This window comes from Sorex fumeus, unplaced genomic scaffold (assembly GCF_029834395.1).
Source record: "Sorex fumeus unplaced genomic scaffold, SorFum_2.1 ptg000007l, whole genome shotgun sequence".
Taxonomy (NCBI): Eukaryota; Metazoa; Chordata; class Mammalia; order Eulipotyphla; family Soricidae; genus Sorex; species Sorex fumeus.
The window spans coordinates 34,966,570-34,975,559 of NW_026606064.1; the positions used below are offsets into that span (position 1 = coordinate 34,966,570).

Consider the following 8,990-nt stretch of genomic DNA (forward strand, 5'->3'; position numbering starts at 1 on the left):
AATTTATAGGACTGATTTTAACACTAAAAGTACAGATTTCTTAGCCAAATTTTATTTCAAATGCACAAAGATCCCTTCTTTTGAAAGAACTCTAATATTCTGTAATATGAATACTTTTAAAATGGGAAGAAACTGTTCTAATGAGAATAAACTGTCTTTTTTTTTTTTATCTTAATGTCTGGCTTTTTTTGTTTGTTTTGTCTTGGGGCCACATCCTGTGATACTCAGTGGTCGGTTACTACTGGCTCTGCATTCAGAAATCACTATTGGTGTTGCTCTGGTGAACATAAGGAATGTCTGGGATTGAACCTGGATTGGTCACATGCAAGACAAGTGCCTTATCCACCGTACTATCTCTCCATCCCCAATGTCTAATTTTTTTAGGAAGAGCACACCTATGGTGCTCAGGGCTTACTCCTGACTGTGTTCAGGGAGTCCAGGGAGCTGCCAAAACCTGGGTCCACCAGATGCGAAGCCAACACCTTACCCACTGAACTGTCTCTCTCACCTGAGGCTGACCTTTGCTTTTTGGGTCACACCTGGCAATGCACAAGGGTTACTCCTGGCAGTACTCAGGGGACCATATGGGATGCTGGGAATCGAACCCAGGTCGGCCACGTGCAAGGCAAATACCCTACCCACTGTACTATCACTCCAGCCCAAGCCAGATTTCTTTAAAACCAGGAATATCTGGATTTTTTTTCCATTTTCCTTTGTTTTTTTGTTTGTTTCTGGGACACACCCAGCTGTGCTCAGGACTTACTCCTGGTAGGGATGGGACACTCTTTAGGGTGCCTGGAATTCCATTCTTTACTATCTCTCCCAAGTATAGCTTTCTTACATATATATAGAATATATATATAGAATATATATATTTATATATGAATTTCGCAACACACTTAAATCTCCAGAAACAAATTGGATGACATCTTTTTCACAAACAAGAAAATGGGTGATTAAATGTCATTTTAAGTAACTATCATAGGGTTTTAAATCTTAAAACAATAGTGTAAGAACTCTTTCTTTTCTCACTAAGAAAAATGACAAGAGATATAAAATCTAGGGCTATTTCTTAAGCAGTAAAAAATAACTGGAAAATATAAAATTATTTTAGACTCCACCATGTAAATCGTACATCAACTTTGCATGTGTATGTAGATAACATAAACAGCACAGATTTCAGATGAATTGTGAATAATGTATTTTTTACATAAGCCAGTTCAAAGTGGTTCTGCAAAAAAAAAAACCATTTGAGTTGATGCTCTTTACACAAGTTTAGGGAAGGAGAGATTGAAAGGAAAATAATACAACTGCTTGAAAATTTAAGTTAAGCCAAATTGGAAGAGGGCAAACTTGTAGCACATGGTAATATCGGAGTTTTTCTAACACTAACTCAAAAACTCATTAGCTATTCTGAAAATTCATTTGTGAATCTCTTTACAAAAGGGGAACACTATTTCTCACCTAAGGATTTTCCCTGCTCCACGCAAAGGGACAACCTGATATAAACCACCTGTTGTGTTTTCCAACTAGTCCAATTAAAGGAGCCCTTTGCCTTTGTGGGAATAATGACCCACATGAGTTGCTACTTTCAGACTTACTGGATTTGAAAACGCTGCTCAGAGTGTTCCTTTCAAGCTCACAAAGTCAGCAGGCATCTTGCCTCTCTGAGAGCCTCAAATCTACCAGTCAGATGCAGAATAATTCACTTCACTGCCCCTGGAACCCTTTGAAGCCAGTAAACAGAAAAGAAATAAAAAAAAAGAAAAAGATTAAGATTTGATCTCAATTTAAACATGTTAACAGTAACCCGATATTATTCCAGATTTTACACAGCTGTTTTGGATCTTTAGTGGATTTGAACAAGAGAACAAACCTGTTTCAAGGATTCAACAATATTCAAGTTCAAAAGAGGTAGAACTCCCTTCTGAACGACATGTCTCAGATGGTGGTTTCTTGCTTGGTAGATTTAGGATTCAATACCATTGATTTCTTTCTCACTTGATCTCATTTCAGTGAGTTGGTTTCTTAAACTAGGTCCTTCATATTCTTCAAAACTATAAAATGAGACATATACAGTGGGCTCCAAAATCATTATTAGTATCTGAGCCAGAGAGACAGTATGGGGCTAAGGTACACGCCTTATACACCATCAACCCTACTTTAAGTCCTAGGCAATATATGTGGTTCAGAGCACTGCCAGATAGCTAAGCAGAATCAGCTGGGTGTAGCCCTAAATAAAAAACAACAGCAACAAAATACACATCATTATTAGTCTCAGTGTATTGGAATTTATTTTTGAAGATACTCATAATCACTTATGTTAAGTTCAGTGGAATTTGACTTTTTTTCTTTTTAGGAAGATATGAGAAGGAAAAAAAGAACATATGACTACAATCAGGGAAAAGTTGTAACCACTTATGAAGTGATCTCATCCATAAAAAGAATGACTTGGTTCTATTTTTCTGGAACTATAAAAAAGACAGTCTCACTGACAAGAAACCTTAATGTTTAATGGAAGCTGATTCTGCAGATTAAGTTCAGAAAAACAGAAAGCAAACATGGAAATATTTAAGGGTAGCAGCAGAAAGATTTGAAAATTTGTGAATAGAAGGGAACCATTTGCTTAAAACATCACTCATCCTGACCCTACAGATAAGAAGAGACTTTTCCATAACAAATGGGTTAAACAAGTCCCATAGAAGCTATTATAGAAGCTACAATGATGGGCTGTTCCTCAAATGGCTTTAATTTAAGAAAGAAACAAAGAATCTTGATGGGAGTATATGAAAGTATTTATCGAATAGTACTACTACATTAGTTATCATTGCAAGATCTCTCAGTAGCAGGTATCATGACTTCCTCTAAACTAATGAAAAAGATGAGTCTGGAAAGTCTCTTGTGCTTTCATAAGGACAATCACAGCTACTTAGTGAGCCGAAAATTCTGATCCTCTCTATTCAAGAGGTTTAAATGTTCATAGTAAGTAGCACATATGCACATTGTGTATTAAAGCCTTTCTTTTTTCCTATTATCTGTTATGACAGACGGAGCGGTAGCACAGCGGATAGGGCATTTGCCTTGCACCCGGTCGACCTAGGTTCGACTCATACGTCCCTCTTGGAGAGCCTGGCAAGCTACTGAGAGTATTCCGCCTGCACGGCAGAGCCTGGCAAGCTCACCGCAGCGTGTTCAATATACCAAAAACAGTAACAACAAGTCTCACAGTGGAAACGTTACTGGTGCCCGCTCAAGCAACTCAATGAACAATGGGAGGACAGTACTACAGTGCTATCTTTTATGACACCATTTCAAAAATAAATATTCGTAAAGCATCGGTTATTTCAGTAATCACCACCCTCAACAGGTGAAGTACTCTGACCAAGATTTCACAGAACTCAATCACATTAGAATCCATGCCCTTATTTAAAAACTATTTTTAAATAGTTCTGCTGTCAGCTTGCAAAATAGTTCACCTCAAATTAACCTTTATACCAAAGACATTTTAGAGTGGCAGATTTTTGCTCCCCCACACATCTGATCATTTCGTTGAGACTAAACAACACCTGGGCTCAGGCAGCACTCAGTGAGAAAGGGCCTGCCTTAAAAGCATGAGGTCTGTGTGGAGGGAGGTTCAATCTGTCACTATCCCACATGCCCAGGTGTGCTCTCTGGCACAGGACCAGTGTTATATCTTTGACATAGCAAACACATGCAAGCCCTGTCACTGCAACACCACTAAGCTTGATTTTTTTTCTTTTTGGGTCACACCCAGCGATGCACAGGGGTTAGTCCTGGCTATGCACTCAGGAATTACCCCTGGCGGTGCTCAGGGCACCATATGGGATGCTGGGAATCGAACCCAGGTCAGTCATGTGCAAGGCAAACGCCCTACTCTCTGTGCTATCGCTTCAGCCCCTGAACTTGATTTTTATGGGTTGTTTATGTATAAAGAATTAAAGAATTTATGTGGCACCCTTCAAATCACAACACAAATTAGCAATTATAAAAAATGAAATTAAACACTGCTTCTCTCCCAGATTCCTTGGTAGTCTACTAGTGGGAGACCTTCGACTCTGATCCTTTGCTTTCTCCTGTCTGGAACTGGCAAGTCCTCATCATGTGTAAGTGCATCTCCATCTACATTGACTAGGCTGGTGTCCAGATTTGCAATGCCTGTTGGGAGCTCTACTGCCTGGAACATGGCATCTAGCCCGATGGCCAGATGCCCAGTGACAAGACCATAGGGAGAGGAGACGACTCCTTCAACACCTTCTTCATTGAAATGGGCGCTGGCAAACATGTGCCCAGGGCAGTGTTTGTAGATTTGGAGCCATTGATGAAGTTCACACTAGCACCTACCGCCAGCTCTTCCACCCTGAGCATCTCATCACAGGCAAGGAAGATGCTGCCAATAACTATGCCCATGGCCACTCCACCATTGGCAAGGAGATCATTGACTTCATCTTGGACTGAATTCGGAAACTGGCTGACCAGTGCACCAGACTTCAGGGCTTCTTGGTGTTCCACAGCTTTGGTGGGGGAACCAGTTCTGGGTTCACCTCCCGGCTGATGGAACATCTCTCCATCAACTATGGCTAGAAGTCGAAGCTGGAGTTCTCCATTTACCCAGCCCCCCAGGTGTCCACTGCTGTGGTTGAGCCCTACAACTCCATCCTCACCACGCACACCACCCTGAAGCACTCTGATTGTATCTTCATGGTGGACAATGAGGCCATCTATGACATCTGTCATAGAAACCTTGATATTGAGCATTCAACCTACACTAACCTGAACTGCCTTATTAGTCAGATTGTGTCCTCCATCACTGCTTCCCTTCGATTTTATGGGGCCCTGAATGTCTATCTGACTGAATTCCAGACCAACCTGGTCCCCTACACCCGAATCCACTTCCCTCTGGCCACATATCCCCTGTCATCTCTACTGAGAAAGCCTACCATGAACAGTTCACTGTTGCAGAGATCACCAATGCATGCTTTGAGCCAGCCAACCAGATGGTGAAATGTGACCCTCGCCATGGTAAATACATGGCTTGCTGCCTGTTGTACCATGGTGATGTGGTTCCCAAAGATGTCAATGCTGCTATTGCCACCAGCAAGACCAAGCGCAGGATCGAGTTTGTGGATTGGTGTCCCATTGGCTTCAAAGTTGTATTAATTACCAGACTCCCACTGTGGTTCCTGGTGGGGACCTGACCAAAGTCCGGTAGGCTGTATGCATGCTAAGCAACACCACAACCATTGCTGAGGCCTGGGCCCGCCTGAACCACAAGTTTGATTCGATGTATGCCAAGCGTGCCTTTGTTCACTTGTACGTGGGTGAGGGCATGGAGGAGAGGGAGTTCTCTGAGGCATGTGAGGACATGGCTGCCCTGGAGAAGGATTATGAAGAAGGTTGGAGCAGATAGCACAGATGGGGAGGAGGAGGGTGAAGAGTATAAATCTATTTGTTGCAATTTACACTCCCATTTTCTTGGAATTGTTTTATTATTGTCTGCTGATTCTAACCTGTTTTAAAAAAAAAGTGTGGTTTTAAGTGTTCAAAAAAAAACTGAAATTAATCAGTTTATTTTTAACATTTTATTTTTCTCAAATCTTATTTCAGCAGTGTCTTTAATAATCAGTTGGGTATTCTGAATGAATGATTTTATCATTCCTTTCTTTCTTTTTTTTTAATGGAAACTTAGCACCCACCCATTTAAAATTTTATTTATTCATTTGGCTTGAGGGCGGCCACACCTGAGAGTGCTCAGAGTTTACTATTGGTTCTGTGCTCAGGGATCACCACTGGTGGTCAGTGCTCAGGGGAACACATTCAGTCCTGGGGACCAAAGTAGGGTCAGCCACATGTAAGGCAAGTGCCTTAAGCCCTCTTAAATCCCGTACTATCTATCTTGTTCCACTCATGCAATTTTTTAAAACTTTTTTTAAAACTGGAGAGGCCCCAGGGATGAATCCAAATGTAGAGGTAGCTGAAAAAATTGGTTCTTAGGGAGACGCACACACATCTAATGAGGTGTGAGAGAGGAGAAATAAGGAGGAAAAAAAGGTCATATGAAGATGTAAGGCTCACCCTTGCTCTCTGGAGCCCACAGGTACCTGCTTCTGAAAGGCCTGAAAGGATCTTCTGGAGAAAACGCCTGATCTGAATGTCATTAACATGTCTGGACTGCCATGCCTTCTAAAATGGTCTTTCATTTCCATGTGAATATTGGAAAATGCCCCCTTTGGGGGGTTGGGAGCAGGCGGGGGAAACAGACCTTCTTCCCTGCATCACTGCTCATTTACATGCTCTCCAATGGAGGTCATATCGATATGAGACCCAACTTCTGTCAGCTTTGCGGGTCCCTTAACCTGAGGAAACTTGAAACCCATTGAGAGCTATTCATACTTGGCAGATTGATTTCTTCAGTCATTTTGTTATAGTAACTGACAATTCACCGCCATCCAAGTGTATCTGGGAGAACAATGCCCACATAAATATTGTTGGCAATTCTCAGCATATCCCTTTGTGGAAATGGTAGGTTAATTTACTTCTGCCACTCGACTTTCTATAGCTATGTGGCAGACGATCATTTCCTCTGCAACCATATAGCCGACAGGCCCACTAAGGCTGGTTTCGAAGAAGCAGAAGCGTTTCTGAATTCGTTGTCAATGATGAATGAAATGAATCAAAACTTCAAACAGATGTTAATCTGAAAAAAAGGGAGTTGATGGGAACATCAAAAACCTTGCTGAGAACCAGGTACAACCCAAATTCCAAAGTTATTCTAAGCAGTGTATTCAAGAAGTGTAAATAATATACTATCTAATCAGGAAACTTTCTCTACTCTTAAGAAAGAAAGAAAGAAAGAAAGAAAGAAAGAAAGAAAGAAAGAAAGAAAGAAGAAAGAGAAAAAAGAAAGCAGGATCAGAACAATAGTACAGTGAGTAGGGCATCTGCTTTGCATGAAGCCATTTTGGGTTTGACCCACACATCCCATATGGTCCCCAAGCACTAGCACTAGCACTATCCTCCCCTTGTTCATCGATTTGCTCAAGTGGGCCCAGTAACGTCTCTATTGTGAGACTTGTTACTGTTTTTGGCATATCGAATATGTCAAGGGTAGCTTGTCAGGCTTTGCCATGCAGGCGAGATACTCTCGGTAGTTTGCCAGGCTCTCCCAGAGGGGTGGAGGAATCGAACTTGGGTCAGCCAGGTTGGCCGCATGCAAGGCAAATGCCCTACCATTGTGCTATCACTCCAGCCCCAAGCAGCACCAGGAAAAATTCCTGAAAGCAGAGCCAGGAGTAATCTGAGCATGGCTGGATGTGGTCCCCAAATAAACAAAAAATAACCAAAAAAGAAGGAATAATAACCCCATGGGGGTAAAGGGCATTGCATCTTCCCACCAGCCATTTTAAACATTGAAGGGTGTCCTCTGAGCTGTAGTACTCACCCAGTAAAGTTTCTGAAAACAGTGTAGAGAGTCCTGGAGTATCCTGGGTTAAAGTTACACTGCTTCCCCAGCAGTTCAACCAACCATAACTGAAGGAAGAGCCAATTGCCAGGGTGGGCAAAAAGTGCAAGAACTTTGAAAGCCAACTTTCCCACCACCTGGAATCTGGCTTCAGTGCTTAGTCATGAAAACCTATCACCTTAACTTTTTGGAACAACTTTGCCACCTGTACTGTGAGATTAGAAACATGGACTTAGAAAGCCACCCACTTTAAAAAAATAAATAAACTGCTTTGGGTGAGTAGCTCAGAGTTTTCTTGTGAAGATAGCCTGGTGAAAGGGGAGAGCCCAAGACAGGCAGGGCCAGGCTGAAGCTAAATGTTTGTATGGACATCTCAGAAGTCACGTGGCATACCTTCTGCCACTTTGCCCAAGTCAGAGCAGTCATGGGTCTCACTGAGGCTTAAGAGGATGGAGCACAGGCTCCTGCATCTCCATGGGAGAAAGTATCAGTGACACTGCAAGATGATGATGTGGGCTGGAACACTGCATGGTGGTAGGACCATCTTTTAGATCAGAGCCTGCCATTCTGTATAGGCAATAGCTTCAATTACATTAACCATAATAATTATAGCTTTACTAACTATAAGACATCAAATGAATGGTGCTACTTATCAGGTCTTCCATGTAAGAGTTACTACACATGTTTAAGAAATGCTATTATTGACTATTTATTTGTTTAGTATCTATTGCCATGCATTAAATATGGCACCATTCAAAATGCTATCAAGCACGGGCCTTGTTTCACTCATTTAACAAACATGAGAGATTGGATTTACAATTCTTATTTAATGGGAAACTGAGACTCACCAATTTAAGTGACGGTTTTAATTCCTTTGTACAGTAAATATGCACAAAACATCTACCTTCACAGAGCTAGAGAGATATTATAGCAGGTAGGTGCTTGCCCGCTATAATATCTGGAAGAGGAGATAGGGAGTTGATCTGTTCAATTCCTGACATCACACACAGTTCCCCAAGCACTACCAGGAATGATTCCTGAGCACAAATTCAGGAATAAAGCCTTGAGCTCTGTTGTTGAGTTCCCAAACCAAAACCAATCAAATCAAGCATTTATTCCAATTAAAGGGAGCAGCCCAGGCAAAGGCCCTGTGGTAGAGGAGAGGGATATAATTAAAGTGAAAAATGAGAAACTGGCTTTAAACTTCAGTCAACTTCATCCAACTTTAGTTGGATGGAGAGGCAAGAAACCATGCAGACCTTTGCCCAGTCAAAACCCAGAAGCTACAGAATCAGTCCTGCAATTTCCCGTAGATCATTACAAATATTGTGCAGCTGTAAGCTCCTACTCAGGGAAAGAAGTTAAAGGACCATGCAATTCCTATGATTAATCTCTGACCACAGTAACAGTACTGAGCCTCAGCACATGCAGGGTTCCTATCACTCAGTCACTCTTCCCAGCTGAAAGGGGCCAGAAAGATGGTACAGTGGGTAAGGCACTTGTTTTGCAC

The 8,990-nt window shown here is 41.8% G+C and overlaps 1 pseudogene; it reads left to right on the top strand.

Annotated features, from left to right (window-relative positions):
- The first annotated feature begins 4,120 nt into the window (after positions 1 to 4,120).
- On the top strand, positions 4,121 to 5,537 carry LOC130015982 (tubulin alpha-1C chain-like; annotated as a pseudogene).
- The last annotated feature ends 3,453 nt before the right edge of the window (positions 5,538 to 8,990 follow it).